Here is a 17,831-nt window from a genome sequence, read left to right on the forward strand (position 1 = left end):
TCCCACCGAGCCTTCTCTATTGAAGAGTCCTTAATGAACTCACAAAGACCATCAAGACACGCTGTGACAATTACACACGCAGAGCTGATTCTGCACTTGTACCGAGGCTTGTTCAACACGGAGGTGACCTGACAGCACTCTGAACTTTATTGGGCGTGTTGGGCTTAAGCCTGCCATCGTGGGCCTCAGTGTCGAATGGTCAGCGCAGTTCAGCCCAATTAGAAGGAACAAGACTCTCTCGCCCCTGCTATAAAATAAACTCTTACTTGTAAATATCCCAAAGCGGTGATGGCCTCCCGCTGTTTGATTGTATGGAAACATGCCCTGCTGCTTATTCGTGTAGACAGAGTGTACAATGGACAAAAAAAACGGTTCACACACTTAAATATTTGCCAATTCCTGCAAACAAAAAAATCAGGTCAAAGGCACAGGATTAAAAATAATGATCCCCGTTAGATTTTTATACAGACTTTCTCAGAATGGAAACATACCATAAAACCCTGAGCTTGCATATCGCAACCCGCACCTTGATGTCTCGTCCTGGCCCATTCCTTCCTCTGATCACATTCCCCTCTGAAGGACGGACTACTCTGATCCGCAGAGCATCGGGTTTACGTGTGAATGGAGAAAAAAATCACCGGTGCAAACTAGCGTCGTACAACAGCAATTGGGAACTCTTCCCACGGGCCAACCCATCACTGCCCGTCCAGGCTCGCTGTCCTCCCCGAGTGTGGTGAATGAACTATCACTTCACCCTTATCTATTGGTGTCAACTGTGGCTCAGTGGGCAGCACTCTTGCCACTGAGTCGGAAGGGCGTGGGTTCAAGTCCCGCTCCAGAGACTTGAGCACAAAATCCAGGCCGACACTCCCAGTGCCAGTGCTGAGGGAGTGCTGCACTGTCGGAGGTGCTGTCTTTTGGATGAGACGTTAAACTGAGGCCCCGTCTGCCCTCCCGGGTGGTGGTTGAAGACCCCTTCAGTACTATTCAAGGAAGAGCAGGGGAGTTCTCCAAGAGTGCTGGGCACGTGAACTGAGCTAGCACTTCTGCCATATTCAAGGATGGAAGCTCAGGCCTTGCCCCAGCATCCTTTGTATAGTGGGCACCTTTCTCACACCTGCTGCCCATGATGAGCGTAAGAAATCACACAACACCAGGTTATAGTCCAACAGTTTTATTTGAAATCACAAGCTTTCGGAGCGCTGCTCCTTCGTCAGGTGAAGTGGAGAGATGCATAAAGACACAGCTTATATAGTCAGAGAATAATGCCCGATGATTACAGGTAATCTTTCTAACTGCCCTTTATCACACCTCGCCAGGCAGGAGTGTTCCCTCCCAGTCGGGGAACACTTCAGCAGTCAAGGACATTCAGCCTCCGATCTTCGGGTAAGCATTCTCCAAGGCGGCCTTCGAGACACACAACAATGCAAAATCGTAAAGCAGAAACTGATAGCCAAGTTCCGCACTCATGAGGACGGCCTCAACCGGGATCTTGGGTTCATGTCATGCTACATGTAACCCCACCTGACGTAGGGTCATCCAGACTCGAGTCATCGTTGGCTTGTTCTCTCTACACAGATGAGACCGGACCTGCTGTGATTTCCAGCAAAAAAAAAGTTTTTTTGTCTGTTTTTTGTTTTTCATACAGACCCCAGCATCTGCAACATTTGATCCCTTGTGACCCCCACCTCATTGTTCTTTGATGTAATGTTTTCCTGACTGACCTGTTTGGACACCATTCACACCTTTGCTGTGATTTATCTCTCTGCCGAGGTGTGATAAATGGCAGTTAGAACGATTACCTGTAATCATCTGGCATTATTCTCTGACTATATAAGCTGTGTCTTTATGCATCTCTCCACTTCACCTGATGAAGGAGCAGCGCTCCGAAAGCTTGTGATTTCAAATAAAACTGTTGGACTATAACCTGGTGTTGTGTGACTTCTTACATTTGTCCACCCCAGTCCAACACCGGCATCTCCACACCATGATGAGCGTGTCAAATTACAAGTGTTATTATGCGGCAGACCGATGCTCAGTCGCAACTGGGCTGAGGCTCCCAACCTTTCATCTCATCCGAAAGACGGCGCCTCCGACAGTGCCGCACTCCCTCAGCACTGCGCTGGAGTGTCAGCCTGGATTTCTGTGCTCAAGTCTCTGGAGTGGGACTTTGAACCCACAACCTTCTGACTCAGAGGCAAGAGTGCTACCCACTGAGCCAGGGCTGACAATATGAGTTTGCCAGGCAACAGACTTTCGGCACAGTAGTCTGGTGGTTAAGGGGCTGGACTAGCAACCCAGAGGTTGAGAGTTCAAATCCCACAATAACAAGCTGTGAAACTGAATTCAATAAATCTGTTTGTGGGCTGGCACCAAAACATGCTATCCTACATGTGATTCAAGTCCCACACCCTGTGTAGTAAAAACAGAAAATGCTGGAAATACTCAGCAGGTCCGGCAGCATCTGTGGAGTGAGAAACAGAGTTAACGTTTCAGGTCAATGACCTTTCGTCAGAACTGGAAGATGTTCGAGATTGAACAGGTTTTAAGCAAGTACAGAGGCAGGGGAAAGAGAGGTGGGGGGAAAAGAACAAAACATAAGAACATAAGAAATAGGAGCAGGAGTAGGCCAATCGGCCCCTCGAGCCTGCTCCGCCATTCAATAAGATCATGGCTGATCTGATCCTAACCGCCAATCCACTATCACAGAACCATCTCCTGAATCTAACAGAATTAGACACATGAAACAGGAGCAGGATCAGGCTACACGGCCCCTGGGCCCGCTCCGCTACCCACAGGGCCATGACCGATCCGAACCTAGACTCATGTCCAAATTCCTGCCCACTCCCCGTAACCATTAATTCCCTTTACTTCTAGGAAACTGTCTATTTCTGTTTTAAATTTATGTAATGATGTAGCTTCTACAGCTTTTTGGGGCAGCATATTCCATGGACCTACCACCCTCTGAGTGAAGTAGTTCCTCATCTCAATTTTGAAAGAGCAGCCACTTATTCTAAGACTATGCCCCCTAGTTCTAGTTTCACCCATCATCGGGAACATCTTCCCCGCATCCACCCGATCCGATCCCTTCACAATCTTATATGTTTCAATAAGATCGCCTCTCATTCTTCTGAACTCCAATGAGTAGAGTCCCAATCTACTCAACCTCTCCACATATGTCCATCCCCTCATCCCCGGGATTAACCGAGTGAACCTTCTTTGTACTGACTCGAGAGGTCTGTGATAGGGTGGAGGGCAGGAGTGAATAAATGACAAAAGGGATGATGGAGCAAGGCAAAAAGGGGTGATAATGAGATGAGTATAGCAACAAAAGATGTGTCCAGGGGAGGTGTAAATGGTTAGAGTAGAATACCAGAGGGGCAGGGAGTAGAATACCAGAGGGGCAGGGAGTAGAATACCAGAGGGGCAGAGAGTAGAATACCAGAGGGGCAGAGAGTAGAATACCAGAGGGGCAGGGAGTAGAATACCAGAGGGGCAGAGAGTAGAATACCAGAGGGGCAGAGAGTAGAATACCAGAGGGGCAGGGAGTAGAATACCAGAGGGGCAGAGAGTAGAATACCAGAGGGGCAGAGAGTAGAATACCAGAGGGGCAGAGAGCAGAATACCAGAGGGACAGGGAGTAGAATACCAGAGGGGCAGGGAGTAGAATACCAGAGGGGCAGAGAGTAGAATACCACAGGGGCAGGGAGTAGAATACCAGAGGGGCAGAGAGTAGAATACCAGAGGGGCAGGGAGTAGAATACCAGAGGGGCAGGGAGTAGAATACCAGAGGGGCAGGGAGTAGAATACCAGAGGGGCAGGGAGTAGAATACCAGAGGGGCAGAGAGTAGAATACCAGAGGGACAGGGAGTAGAATACCAGAGGGGCAGAGAGTAGAATACCAGAGGGACAGAGAGTAGAATACCAGAGGGGCAGAGAGTAGAATACCAGAGGGGGAGAGAGTAGAATACCAGAGGGGCAGAGAGTAGAATACCAGAGGGGCGGAGAGTAGAATACCAGAGGGGCGGAGAGTAGAATACCAGAGGGACGGAGAGTAGAATACCAGAGGGGCAGGGAGTAGAATACCAGAGGGGCAGGGAGTAGAATACCAGAGGGGCAGGGAGTAGAATACCAGAGGGGCAGGGAGTAGAATACCAGAGGGACAGAGAGTAGAATACCAGAGGGACAGAGAGTAGAATACCAGAGGGGCAGGGAGTAGAATACCAGAGGGGCAGGGAGTAGAATACCAGAGGGACAGAGAGTAGAATACCAGAGGGACAGGGAGTAGAATACCAGAGGGACAGGGAGTAGAATACCAGAGGGGCAGAGAGTAGAATACCAGAGGGACAGAGAGTAGAATACCAGGGGGGCAGGGAGTAGAATACCAGAGGGGCAGGGAGTAGAATACCAGAGGGGCAGAGAGTAGAATACCAGAGGGGCAGAGAGTAGAATACCAGAGGGGCAGAGAGTAGAATACCAGAGGGGGAGAGAGTAGAATACCAGAGGGACAGAGAGTAGAATACCAGGGGGGCAGGGAGTAGAATACCAGAGGGGCAGAGAGTAGAATACCAGAGGGGCAGAGAGTAGAATACCAGAGGGGCAGAGAGTAGAATACCAGAGGGGGAGAGAGTAGAATACCAGAGGGGCAGAGAGTAGAATACCAGAGGGGCAGAGAGTAGAATACCAGAGGGGCGGAGAGTAGAATACCAGAGGGACGGAGAGTAGAATACCAGAGGGGCAGGGAGTAGAATACCAGAGGGGCAGAGAGTAGAATACCAGAGGGGCAGGGAGTAGAATACCAGAGGGGCAGGGAGTAGAATACCAGAGGGGCAGAGAGTAGAATACCAGAGGGGCAGGGAGTAGAATACCAGAGGGGCAGAGAGTAGAATACCAGGGGGGCAGAGAGTAGAATACCAGAGGGGCAGGGAGTAGAATACCAGAGGGGCAGGGAGTAGAATACCAGAGGGGCAGAGAGTAGAATACCAGAGGGGCAGAGAGTAGAATACCAGAGGGACAGAGAGTAGAATACCAGAGGGGCAGAGAGTAGAATACCAGGGGGGCAGGGAGTAGAATACCAGAGGGGCAGAGAGTAGAATACCAGAGGGGCAGAGAGTAGAATACCAGAGGGGGAGAGAGTAGAATACCAGAGGGGCAGAGAGTAGAATACCAGAGGGGCAGAGAGTAGAATACCAGAGGGGCAGAGAGTAGAATACCAGAGGGGCGGAGAGTAGAATACCAGAGGGACGGAGAGTAGAATACCAGAGGGGCAGGGAGTAGAATACCAGAGGGGCAGGGAGTAGAATACCAGAGGGGCAGGGAGTAGAATACCAGAGGGGCAGAGAGTAGAATACCAGAGGGGCAGAGAGTAGAATACCAGAGGGACAGGGAGTAGAATACCAGAGGGGCAGAGAGTAGAATACCAGAGGGACAGAGAGTAGAATACCAGGGGGGCAGGGAGTAGAATACCAGAGGGGGAGAGAGTAGAATACCAGAAGGGCAGAGAGTAGAATACCAGAGGGGCAGAGAGTAGAATACCAGAGGGGCAGAGAGTAGAATACCAGAGGGGCAGAGAGTAGAATACCAGAGGGGGAGAGAGTAGAATACCAGAGGGACGGAGAGTAGAATACCAGAGGGGCAGGGAGTAGAATACCAGAGGGGCAGGGAGTAGAATACCAGAGGGGCAGAGAGTAGAATACCAGAGGGACAGGGCGTAGAATACCAGAGGGGCAGGGAGTAGAATACCAGAGGGGCAGAGAGTAGAATACCAGAGGGGCAGGGAGTAGAATACCAGAGGGGCAGGGAGTAGAATACCAGAGGGGCAGAGAGTAGAATACCAGAGGGGCAGGGAGTAGAATACCAGAGGGGCAGGGAGTAGAATACCAGAGGGACAGAGAGTAGAATATCAGAGGGGCAGAGAGTAGAATACCAGAGGAGCAGAGAGTAGAATACCAGAGGGGCAGGGAGTAGAATACCAGAGGGGCAGAGAGTAGAATACCAGAGGGGCAGAGAGTAGAATACCAGAGGGGCAGAGAGTAGAATACCAGAGGGGCAGAGAGTAGAATACCAGAGGGGCAGAGAGTAGAATACCAGAGGGACAGAGAGTAGAATACCAGAGGGGCAGAGAGTAGAATACCAGAGCGACAGAGAGTAGAATACCAGAGGGGCAGAGAGTAGAATACCAGAGGGGCAGGGAGTAGAATACCAGAGGGGCAGGGAGTAGAATACCAGAGGGGCAGAGAGTAGAATACCAGAGGGGCAGAGAGTAGAATACCAGAGGGGCAGAGAGTAGAATACCAGAGGGGCAGAGAGTAGAATACCAGAGGGGCAGAGAGTAGAATACCAGAGGGGCAGAGAGTAGAATACCAGAGGGGCAGAGAGTAGAATACCAGAGGGACAGAGAGTAGAATACCAGAGGGGCAGGGAGTAGAATACCAGAGGGACAGAGAGTAGAATACCAGAGTGGCAGGGAGTAGAATACCAGAGGGGCAGAGAGTAGAATACCAGAGGGGCAGAGAGTAGAATATCAGAGGGACAGAGAGTAGAATACCAGAGGGGCAGAGAGTAGAATACCAGAGGGGCAGAGAGTAGAATACCAGAGGGGCAGAGAGTAGAATACCAGAGGGACAGAGAGTAGAATACCAGAGGGGCAGAGAGTAGAATACCAGAGGGGCAGAGAGTAGAATACCAGAGGGACAGAGAGTAGAATACCAGAGGGGCAGAGAGTAGAATACCAGAGGGACAGGGAGTAGAATACCAGAGGGGCAGAGAGTAGAATACCAGAGGGACAGAGAGTAGAATACCAGGGGGGCAGGGAGTAGAATACCAGAGGGGGAGAGAGTAGAATACCAGAATGGCAGAGAGTAGAATACCAGAGGGGCAGAGAGTAGAATACCAGAGGGGCAGAGAGTAGAATACCAGAGGGGGAGAGAGTAGAATACCAGAGGGACGGAGAGTAGAATACCAGAGGGGCAGGGAGTAGAATACCAGAGGGGCAGGGAGTAGAATACCAGAGGGGCAGAGAGTAGAATACCAGAGGGACAGGGCGTAGAATACCAGAGGGGCAGGGAGTAGAATACCAGAGGGGCAGAGAGTAGAATACCAGAGGGGCAGAGAGTAGAATACCAGAGGGGCAGGGAGTAGAATACCAGAGGGGCAGGGAGTAGAATACCAGAGGGGCAGAGAGTAGAATACCAGAGGGGCAGGGAGTAGAATACCAGAGGGGCAGGGAGTAGAATACCAGAGGGACAGAGAGTAGAATATCAGAGGGGCAGAGAGTAGAATACCAGAGGAGCAGAGAGTAGAATACCAGAGGGGCAGGGAGTAGAATACCAGAGGGGCAGAGAGTAGAATACCAGAGGGGCAGAGAGTAGAATACCAGAGGGGCAGAGAGTAGAATACCAGAGGGGCAGAGAGTAGAATACCAGAGGGGCAGAGAGTAGAATACCAGAGGGGCAGAGAGTAGAATACCAGAGGGACAGAGAGTAGAATACCAGAGGGGCAGAGAGTAGAATACCAGAGCGACAGAGAGTAGAATACCAGAGGGGCAGAGAGTAGAATACCAGAGGGGCAGGGAGTAGAATACCAGAGGGGCAGGGAGTAGAATACCAGAGGGGCAGAGAGTAGAATACCAGAGGGGCAGAGAGTAGAATACCAGAGGGGCAGAGAGTAGAATACCAGAGGGGCAGAGAGTAGAATACCAGAGGGGCAGAGAGTAGAATACCAGAGGGGCAGAGAGTAGAATACCAGAGGGGCAGAGAGTAGAATACCAGAGGGGCAGAGAGTAGAATACCAGAGGGACAGAGAGTAGAATACCAGAGGGGCAGGGAGTAGAATACCAGAGGGACAGAGAGTAGAATACCAGAGTGGCAGGGAGTAGAATACCAGAGGGGCAGAGAGTAGAATACCAGAGGGGCAGAGAGTAGAATATCAGAGGGGCAGAGAGTAGAATACCAGAGGGGCAGAGAGTAGAATACCAGAGGGGCAGAGAGTAGAATACCAGAGGGGCAGAGAGTAGAATACCAGAGGGACAGAGAGTAGAATACCAGAGGGGCAGAGAGTAGAATACCAGAGGGGCAGAGAGTAGAATACCAGAGGGACAGAGAGTAGAATACCAGAGGGGCAGAGAGTAGAATACCAGAGGGGCAGAGAGTAGAATACCAGAGGGGCAGAGAGTAGAATACCAGAGGGGCAGAGAGTAGAATACCAGAGGGGCAGAGAGTAGAATACCAGAGGGGCAGAGAGTAGAATACCAGAGGGGCAGGGAGTAGAATACCAGAGGGGCAGAGAGTAGAATACCAGAGGGGCAGGGAGTAGAATACCAGAGGGGCAGGGAATAGAATACCAGAGGGGCAGGGAGTAGAATACCAGAGGGGCAGAGAGTAGAATACCAGAGGGACAGAGAGTAGAATCATAAACTGATACAGCACAGAAGGAGGTCATTCAGCCCATCGTGCCTGTGCCGGCTCTTTGGTAGAACTATCCAATTAGCCCCACTCCCCCTGCTCTTTCCCCATAGCCCTGTAAACTTTTCCACTTCAGGTATTTATCCAATTCCCTTTTGAAAGTTACTATTGAATCTGCTTCCACCGCCCTTTCAGGCAGCGCATTCCAGATCATAACAACTGACTACATTTTTTCCCCCTCATGTAACCACTGATTCTTTTGCCAATTATCTTAACTCTGTGTCCTCTGGTTACCGAACCTCCTACCAGTGGAAACAAGTACCCCTTATTTACTCGATCAAAACCCTTCATGATATTGAACATCTCTATTAAAGCTCCCCTTAACCTTCTCTGCTCTAAGGAGAACAATCCCAGTTTCTCCAGTCTCTCCACATAACTGAAGTCTTCCATCCCTATGTATGGAAAATTTGGCCATGTGGTTGATGTTTAATGCCCTCAGGGTAACTAGGAATGGGCTATAAGTGCTGCCTTGCCAGAGGTGCCCACATCTCAAGGACACATGAAAAATGCCAACCCCAGCTGATGATCCAAATCATTTGACTTATTGTTTGGGACAGGATGGGTGGGGATTGGAGGAGGGGGTAAAAGAGAGCAGAGAATTGGAGGCGGCGGTAAAAGAGATAGCAGGGAATGTCGAGTAAATATTTACTAAAGAAGTATCCAGGTCAGGTCATGTTAAACCAATGTTTAATTGAGATAGTGTTTCCCAGTGCCTGCCGGGGTAAATCTATCATCCAGTGTGGGACAGAGCAGGAAGGCAGGTTCCATCTGTGGTCAGTACTGAGTTACCTTCAGGAGAGGAGGAGAGAATATTGGAGGCTGGAGTACTGTGTACAGTTCTGGTCTCCATAATTACAAAAAGGATAATAAGGCCCTGGAGAAAGTGTAAAAATGATCAACAAGGATGATAACAGAACTGAGAAGTTAGAACGATCAGGAAAGACTGAACAGGCTGGGCCTCTTTTCTCTAGAAAAGAGAAGGCTGAGGGGTGACCAAAGAGAGGTCTTTAAAAATTATGAAGCGATTTGATAGGGTTGATGTAGAGAAGATGTTTCTGCTTGTGGGGGAGACCAGAACTAGGGGCCATAGATATAAGATAGTCACTAATAAACCCAATAAGGAATTCAGGAGAAACTTCTTTACCCAAAGAGTGGTGAGAATGTGGAACTCGCTACCACAGGGAGTAGTTGAGGCGACTAGCATAGATGCATTTAAGGGGAAGCTAGATAAACACGTGAGGGAGAAAGGAATAGAAGGATAAGTTGATGGGGTGAGATGAAGTAAGGTGGGAGGAGGATCATGGGGAGCATAAACACCAACATAGACCAGTTGGGTCAAATGGCCGGTTTCTATGCAGTAAATTCTGCGTCATTCTATGTAACCTGAGATGGGGCAATGATCGGGGTGCTATAGTTGTCCTCCGCACTCTTGGATTGGGGGCGAGCGGAAAATTGGCATTCTCACCCCTGATCACTGGTGAAAAGTGGATGTTGGGTTAGGGCAGGATCTGGCTTGGTTGTGATGCTTCCCGCAGTCAAATAGGCTGCTGACCCTCAGCACCAGGGCTCACCACGAAGGATGGCCGCTTGGGCGAGCTAGCAATGGGTTTCTGGCATGCACGCAAGGTGCCGGAGCAAGAGTCAGCACCTTCAGGAAGGGAGGGGGGATGCCTACCTGGATTAACAGCAGCAAAAGTTAAAACAGCTCCAGCATGCAAAGAAAAAATATATCGCGCATTTCACGACCACCAGACGTCTCAAAGCGCTTTACAGCCAATGAAGTACTTTTGAAATGTAGTCACTGTTGTAATGTGGGAAACGCAGCAGCCAATTTGCGCACAGCAAGCTCCCACAAACAGCAATATGATAATGACCAGATCATTTGTTTTTGTTATGCTGATTGAGGGATAAATATTAGCCAGGACACCAGAGAGAACTCCCCTGCTCTTCTTCAAAATAGTGCCGTGTGATCTTTTACATCCACCCGAGAGAGCAGACAGGGCCTCAGTTTAATGTCTCATCCGAAAGCCAGCGACAGGACGAAGTGTTGTTCCCTTTAGAATTGATGCCTGGGCACCTTAATGGTCTTTAAAAAAAAGCTTTGGTACAAAATGTTTTCGAACAGCACTTAAAAAAGAATGAATTTAAAGAACTATTATTTGTTATCATTCACAATTTTTTGAATGTGTTTAAACAACCCTTCTCTTCATTTTCTGGGGTTTCCCTATTGAAAATATTCAGTAGGGAGAAAAGAAGTTCAGGAAAAAGAATGATCGAGAGAAAAAAGTGTGTATTCCGAAGAAGAAATGAATGGAATCCTTGGGGTCGACATCAAAATCAAACCCCTCTCAGGAGCAGCTGTTAAAATAAGAATGGTGTTTAAAAAAAAAATTGGCCATTTCTGTTCAGCTGGAATGTTCTAGAAAGTGTAATGAATGAAGCTTTGTGCTGGCGGTGGTAAGATGATTTTCTTCCTGTTGACAGGGGGGATGCAAAGTTGAATAGAGTTTGTGTGATCACTCACGGGATGTTCAAGGTCCATTGCCGATGGTTTCCATGCCAACGACTGTTTGAGGCCTGTGGTTCCATTGTGAGATTTGCCACTCATCCAGTGTGTCAGATCATTGAGAATGTTTCTGGGTCTTTTTGCTTTAGGATCTCACTGGAGCTTTTTTTCCTTTTCAGATATTATGCTCTATTTCTTTCTGTCATATTTTTCTCTCTCTCGTCTCTGGCTAACCCTGGGAGGACTCGGGGCTCAGTCCTCCTGTGTGCTCAGTTGTCAGCGAAGAGATCAGTAACGAGCCTCCCTGATTCAGCAACAGCCGTTAAATGATCCCGTCAGTGATAGCGGGAACAAAGCAGTTTGACTTTCAAGAATTCAGAAATAAGACACAATTAAAATGAAAAAAATTAAATTAGGGGGTTGGGGATGTGTGTGGGGGCCCACCAGGGACTGAATCTTCTGTTCATTGAAGGAACGGTTGTACAGACTTAATTACATAGAGATTATGACACAGAAACAGGCCGCTCGGCTCAATCGGTCTGTGTTGTTCAGCCTCCACATTAGCATTAGTCCTAATCCAATGTGCCCACCCTGTTCCCATATCCCTTTATCCCCCTTTTCCTTCAACCATCTATCTAATCTATTCTTCAACTAGCTGAAGTGCCCGGCGGTGCCGAGGCTTTTTCGAGGGAATGTTGTTGTTGGAAGAGAGAGAGAGAGCGACTGGGGGGAAGAGAGAGAGCGACTGGGGGGAAGAGAGGGAGGGGAGGGGGGGAGGGGAGGGGAGGGAGGGGAGGGAGGGAGAGGGCGGGGGGGGAAGGGAGGGGGGGAGGGCAGGGGGGAAGGGAGGGCGGGGGGGAAGGGGGAAGGGAGGGCTGGGGGAGGGAGGGCGGGGGGCCCCCCCCGAGGGTCGTGGCCCCCCCGAGGGTCGCGCCCCCCCCCCGAGGGTCGCGCCCTCCCCCGACGGTCGCGGCCTCCCCCCCCCGAGGGTCGCGGCCCCCCCCCCCCGAGGGTCGCGGCCCCCCCCCCCCCGAGGTGAAGACCGCCGATTGTGCGCGCAGCAGGAGCTGAGGCGCGGCGTCTCTCTCTGGCTCGGCCGGCGGGCCCGGTTGCCAGGGTAACCGTGACGCTGACCAAGCCCCGCCCCCCGGCCGAGCCAGAGAGACGGCGCATCTCAGCTGCTCCTGCTGCGCGCGCGGCCCCCCCCCCGAGGGTCGCGGCCCCCCCCCCCCGAGGGTCGCGGCCCCCCCCCCCCGAGGTGAAGACCGCCGATTGCGGCTGTGCGAGACGGCCGGCGGGCCCGGTTGCCAGGGTAACGCTGGACGCTCAGCAAGCCCCGCCCTCCCGGCCGAGCCAGAGAGAGACGCTGCGTCTCAGCTCCTGCTGCGCGCGCACCCTAGCGGCGCTGGGCTGAGGCTCGGCCCTCCAGCCTTCGAGTGGGGCCGGGAGGTGCCTAGCTCGGGCGTGGGTGCAGAGGAGACGCCGAGGCTTCTAGGCCTACCTGGAAAAACGGGGAAAGGTAGGAAAATTAATGAGATTAAATAAGTTAATAACTTTCTAAATCATTTTTTTTTAAAACAATATGTGTTTTAAAAGCAACGTTTTTTTTTAAGACGCAGAAAGCGGGAAAAAGAAAGGAAAAGTTTGGAATCAAGATGGCGGCGACTCACCTCGGTTCAGAAGGATAAGGCCCGGCCACACACGCACCGATTGGCCCGGCGGCACACGCCAGCAACCCGGCGTACGATTGGTCGAGCTCGAGGTCACTCTGTCGCTAATGAGCGGATAATGAGATGCTAATGAGTGGAATGTTAAGGTTTTTGGGATACCGCGGGCGCGATTTTAGCCCGGCCGAAACGTAAATACGCTTAAAACCGTCTCGGAAGCGTAAGCTTTCTTTGGAGGTAACGCGCGCGTAGGTACGCCCTGTAACTTTCGAGCGCATACCCGACAGACGCATACGCGATGACAGACAGACAGACAGACAGAAGTACCGATTTATATATATAGATAGATGTTGATGAGGTCGCTGCTTCAATCACCAACTCGTCGTGCATTCCACAGCCTCACAACCCTCTGTGTAAGCAAGCTTCTCCTGCTCTCTGTCCTAAATCTCATCTATATTCTTATATCTATGTCCCCCTCATTCTAGACCCCTCAATCACTGTACCACACAACACTAGAACAGTGTTGAGTAATAGGCTGTTACTGGGCAATGCAATTAACATACCAAAGTTGCAGGACACCATGGTGCAATATTCTTGTTACAGCACTGCCAGTACAGTTTAGTATCTGAGATCTCAGACCTCAGAATATTAGAGTGTTACTGTAGCACAGATTTACAGTGTTACTGTAGCACAGATTTACAGCGTTACTGTAGCACGGATTTAGTGTTACTGTAGCACAGATTTACAGTGTTACTGCAGCACAGATTTACAGTGTTACTGCAGCACGGATTTAGTGTTACTGCAGCACAGATTTACAGTGTTACTGCAGCACAGATTTACAGTTACTGCAGCACAGATTTACAGTGTTACTGTAGCACGGATTTAGTGTTACTGCAGCACGGATTTACAGTGTTGCTGCAGCACGGATTTACAGTGTTACTGCAGCATGGGTTTAGTGTTACTGCAGCACAGATTTACAGTGTTACTGCAGCACAGATTTAGTGTTACTGCAGCACAGATTTACAGTTACTGCAGCACAGATTTAGTGTTCCTGTAGCACAGATTTAGTGTTACTGCAGCACAGATTTACAGTGTTACTGCAGCACAGATTTACAGTTACTGCAGCACAGATTTAGTGTTACTGCAGCACAGATTTACAGTTACTGCAGCACAGATTCAGTGTTACTGTAGCACAGATTTACAGTTACTGCAGCACAGATTTACAGTTACTGCAGCACAGATTCAGTGTTACTGTAGCACAGATTTACAGTTACTGCAGCACAGATTTACAGTGTTACTGTAGCACAGATTCAGTGTTACTGCAGCACTGATTTAGTGTTACTGTAGCACAGATTTAGTGTTACTGTAGCACAGATTTACAGTTACTGCAGCACAGATTTACAGTGTTACTGCAGCACTGATTTAGTGTTACTGTAGCACAGATTTAGTGTTACTGTAGCACAGATTTACAGCTACTGCAGCACGGATTTACAGTGTTACTGCAGCACAGATTTACAGTGTTACTGCAGCACAGATTTAGTGTTACTGTAGCACAGATTTAGTGTTACTGTAGCACAGATTTACAGTTACTGCAGCACGGATTTACAGTGTTACTGTAGCACAGATTTAGTGTTACTGTAGCACAGATTCAGTGTTACTGTAGCACAGATTTACAGTTACTGCAGCACAGATTTCCAGTGTTACTGTAGCACAGATTCAGTGTTACTGTAGCACAGATTTAGTGTTACTGTAGCACAGATTTAGTGTTACTGTAGCACAGATTTACAGTTACTGCAGCACGGATTTACAGTATTACTGTAGCACAGATTTACAGTGTTACTGTAGCACAGATTTACAGTTACTGCAGCACAGATTTACAGTGTTACTGCAGCACAGATTTACAGTGTTACCGCAGCACAGATTTACAGTGTTACTGTAGCACAGATTTAGTGTTACTGTAGCACAGATTTAGTGTTACTGTAGCACAGATTTACAGTATTACTGTAGCACAGATTTACAGTGTTACTGTAGCACAGATTCAGTGTTACTGTAGCACAGATTTACAGTTACTGCAGCACAGATTTACAGTGTTACTGTAGCACAGATTCAGTGTTACTGTAGCACAGATTTACAGTTGCTGCAGCACAGATTTAGTGTTACTGCAGCACGGATTTACAGTGTTACTGCAGCACAGATTTACAGTGTTACTGCAGCACAGATTTACAGTGTTACTGCAGCACAGATTTACAGCGTTACTGTAGCACAGATTTACAGTGTTACTGCAGCACAGATTCAGTGTTACTGTAGCACAGATTTAGTGTTACTGCAGCACAGATTTACAGTGTTACTGTAGCACAGATTTAGTGTTACTGTAGCACAGATTTACAGTTACTGCAGCACAGATTTACAGTGTTACTGTAGCACAGATTTACAGTGTTACTGTAGCACAGATTTAGTGTTACTGTAGCACAGATTTAGTGTTACTGTAGCACAGATTTAGTGTTACTGTAGCACTTAGTTACTGTAGCACAGATTTCCAGTGTTACTGTAGCACAGATTTAGTTACTGTAGCACAGATTCAGTGTTACTGTAGCAGATTTAGTTACTGTAGCACAGATTTAGTGTTACTGTAGCACAGATTTAGTGTTACTGTAGCAGATTTACAGTATTACTGCAGCACAGATTCAGTGTTACTGCAGCACAGATTTACAGTGTTACTGTAGCACAGATTTAGTGTTACTGTAGCAGATTTACAGTATTACTGCAGCACAGATTCAGTGTTACTGCAGCACAGATTTAGTGTTACTGTAGCAGATTTACAGTATTACTGCAGCACAGATTTACAGTGTTACTGCAGCACTGTACTGCACAGCAGCACAAGAGAGGAGACATTTCTGACATTCATTAGAAGCAGGCCTTTCACGTCAATTGATGTCAGGTATTCTTGCCTCAGTACCAAGAGCATCGTTCAAACTGGGTGAGGTGGGTGCAGGAAGGCTCTCCATACTGTCAAAACCCAAAAAAGGACAATTACAGCAAACTCCATTACATTTTATTTGATTGGTATAATTGTTCAATTACAAATAGTGTTCAAAATCGCAGATAGCTGCTGCAGAATTATCAAAGTGGTAGGAAGTTACATATTTGTATTCTGTATTTTTTGCAATGTGGACATATCACATTCATGACTCTCAGTAATGTACACGGAAGATACTGTGCGTCGATTGAAATATTACATCCAAGATATCTGGAAACAAAACATTCTCATTTCATAACCTGAAACATTCAATTATTACTTTTGATTGGACATTCAAAATAAAACAATCAAAATTAAAAATGTTCCTAGTGTACATTTCAGTCCTAAAACTTGGCTCCTTTGCCATTTTTTGTTGAAAAGCTTAAATATTAATAATATCTAAAACATCTCTGGTTGAAACGATATGACATGCAAGGGGGCAGTGCAACCGTTGATTTATCTGCAGCAAAATAAAATTATAAAATCAAAGAGGCACAAATTCTCAGAATTAGCACCTTAAGACGTTTATGAATTAAAATCTTATTATTTAATTTTCTGGCGCCTACTGTCTTGTTTGCTCATTTAAAACAAAATTAAAGCCGCCCTCACTGAACCGTGACGTCCAACTTTCACGTCGGTTAAGAGACTGGTGTGTCCGTCACTGGTGTAATGTACAGTGTAGGTTCTTTCATGGTTACTCTGGGTGTCTGAGAGATCTTTGGACCAGGAGATGATGTGAGCAATTAGTAAGAAGACTGACCCCCTCCTGCAGTGTTATCACCAACTGAGCAACAACAATGATACCAGAAATGAGAGGTTACAACCATCAGGAAAGATTGAACAGGCTGGGTCTCCTATCTCCAGAAAAGAGAAGGCTGAAGGGTGACCCGAGAGCGGTCTTTAAAATTATGAAAGGGTTTGAAGGGGTAGACATAGAGAAGATGTTTCCACTTATGGGGGAGTCCAAAACTAAGGGCCATAAATATAAGATAGTCACCAATAAATCCAATAAGGAATTCAGGAGAAACTTCTTTACTCAGAGAGTGGTTAGAGTGTGGAATCAGTACCACAGGGAGTGGTTGAGGTGAATAGATAAGCACGAGAGGAAGAAAGGAATAGAAGGATATGCTGAGAGGGTGGGAGGAGGCTCGTGTGGAAGCATAAACATCGGCATGGACCAGTTGGGTCGAATGGCCTGTTTCTGTGCTGTACATTCTATGTAATGTAATTCTATATAGCTGGCATCATGTAAAGCCATCCTGGATTCATATTCTCCTTTCCTGAGGTGAATATTTGCCTGTCTTCTCCCTATCTCTGTAACCTCCTCCAGCCCTACAACCCTCCAAGATCTCTGCACTCCTCCAATTCTGGCCTTTTGCACATCTCTGATTTTCATCACTCCACCATTGGTACTCACCTGGCACTGATTGAATCCACACTGTGGAAGCTGGTGATGAACAACCAGTGGCGGTCGTGCCTTTAGCTGTCTCGGCCCTAAACCGCTCCACCTCTCTACACCTCTCTCTTCTCCTTTAAGACGCTCCTTAAAACCTACCTGTCACCTGCCCTAATATCTCCTTGTGTGGCTCGGTGTCAAATTTTGTCTGATAACGCTCCTGTGAAGCACCTTGGGACGTTTTACTACTTTAAAAGGTGCTAGATAAATGCAAGTTGTTGTTGTTGCCTTCGCTCCCAGGTCGATCAGGTAAGTGAGGAATAAGCCGCTGAACTGATGTAACTGCGCTGAGGGAGGGAGTGGGTACTGGGCGGCCAGCCTGCCTTTTGGGCACAGCTATGCTTGGGAGTTCGAAACAGCAAAAACAATATGGAAAGATGGTAAAGAATGCCAAAACTCTCCACCACTGGGGTTTTTCCTCACCTCACGTCTGGGTCTGTTGGAGACTAATTGATAGAGATTGATTGCTCTGATTAGTCAACAACTCCCTTATCCTTGTATCGTGGGACTACCATAAACTTCGTCTTGCTCAGGATGCGTTGGGTCCCCAGCCTGGGCTAGGAATGTGGGGGGACTCCCAGCCTACAGAGTCCCCACCCCTGGCCAGTCATTCACCTTGGAAGGGGCGGACGGATGTCAGACCCTTTGCAAGACAATTCAGAAACTGGCAGAGGTGATGGAGACACCACCTAACGGACTCTCCCCCATCTCCTTGGGGGGTCTC

This window comes from Somniosus microcephalus, chromosome 25 (genome assembly GCF_052327205.1).
Source record: "Somniosus microcephalus isolate GS21.2 chromosome 25, FLI_Smic_1.0, whole genome shotgun sequence".
NCBI classification, from domain to species: domain Eukaryota; kingdom Metazoa; phylum Chordata; class Chondrichthyes; order Squaliformes; family Somniosidae; genus Somniosus; species Somniosus microcephalus.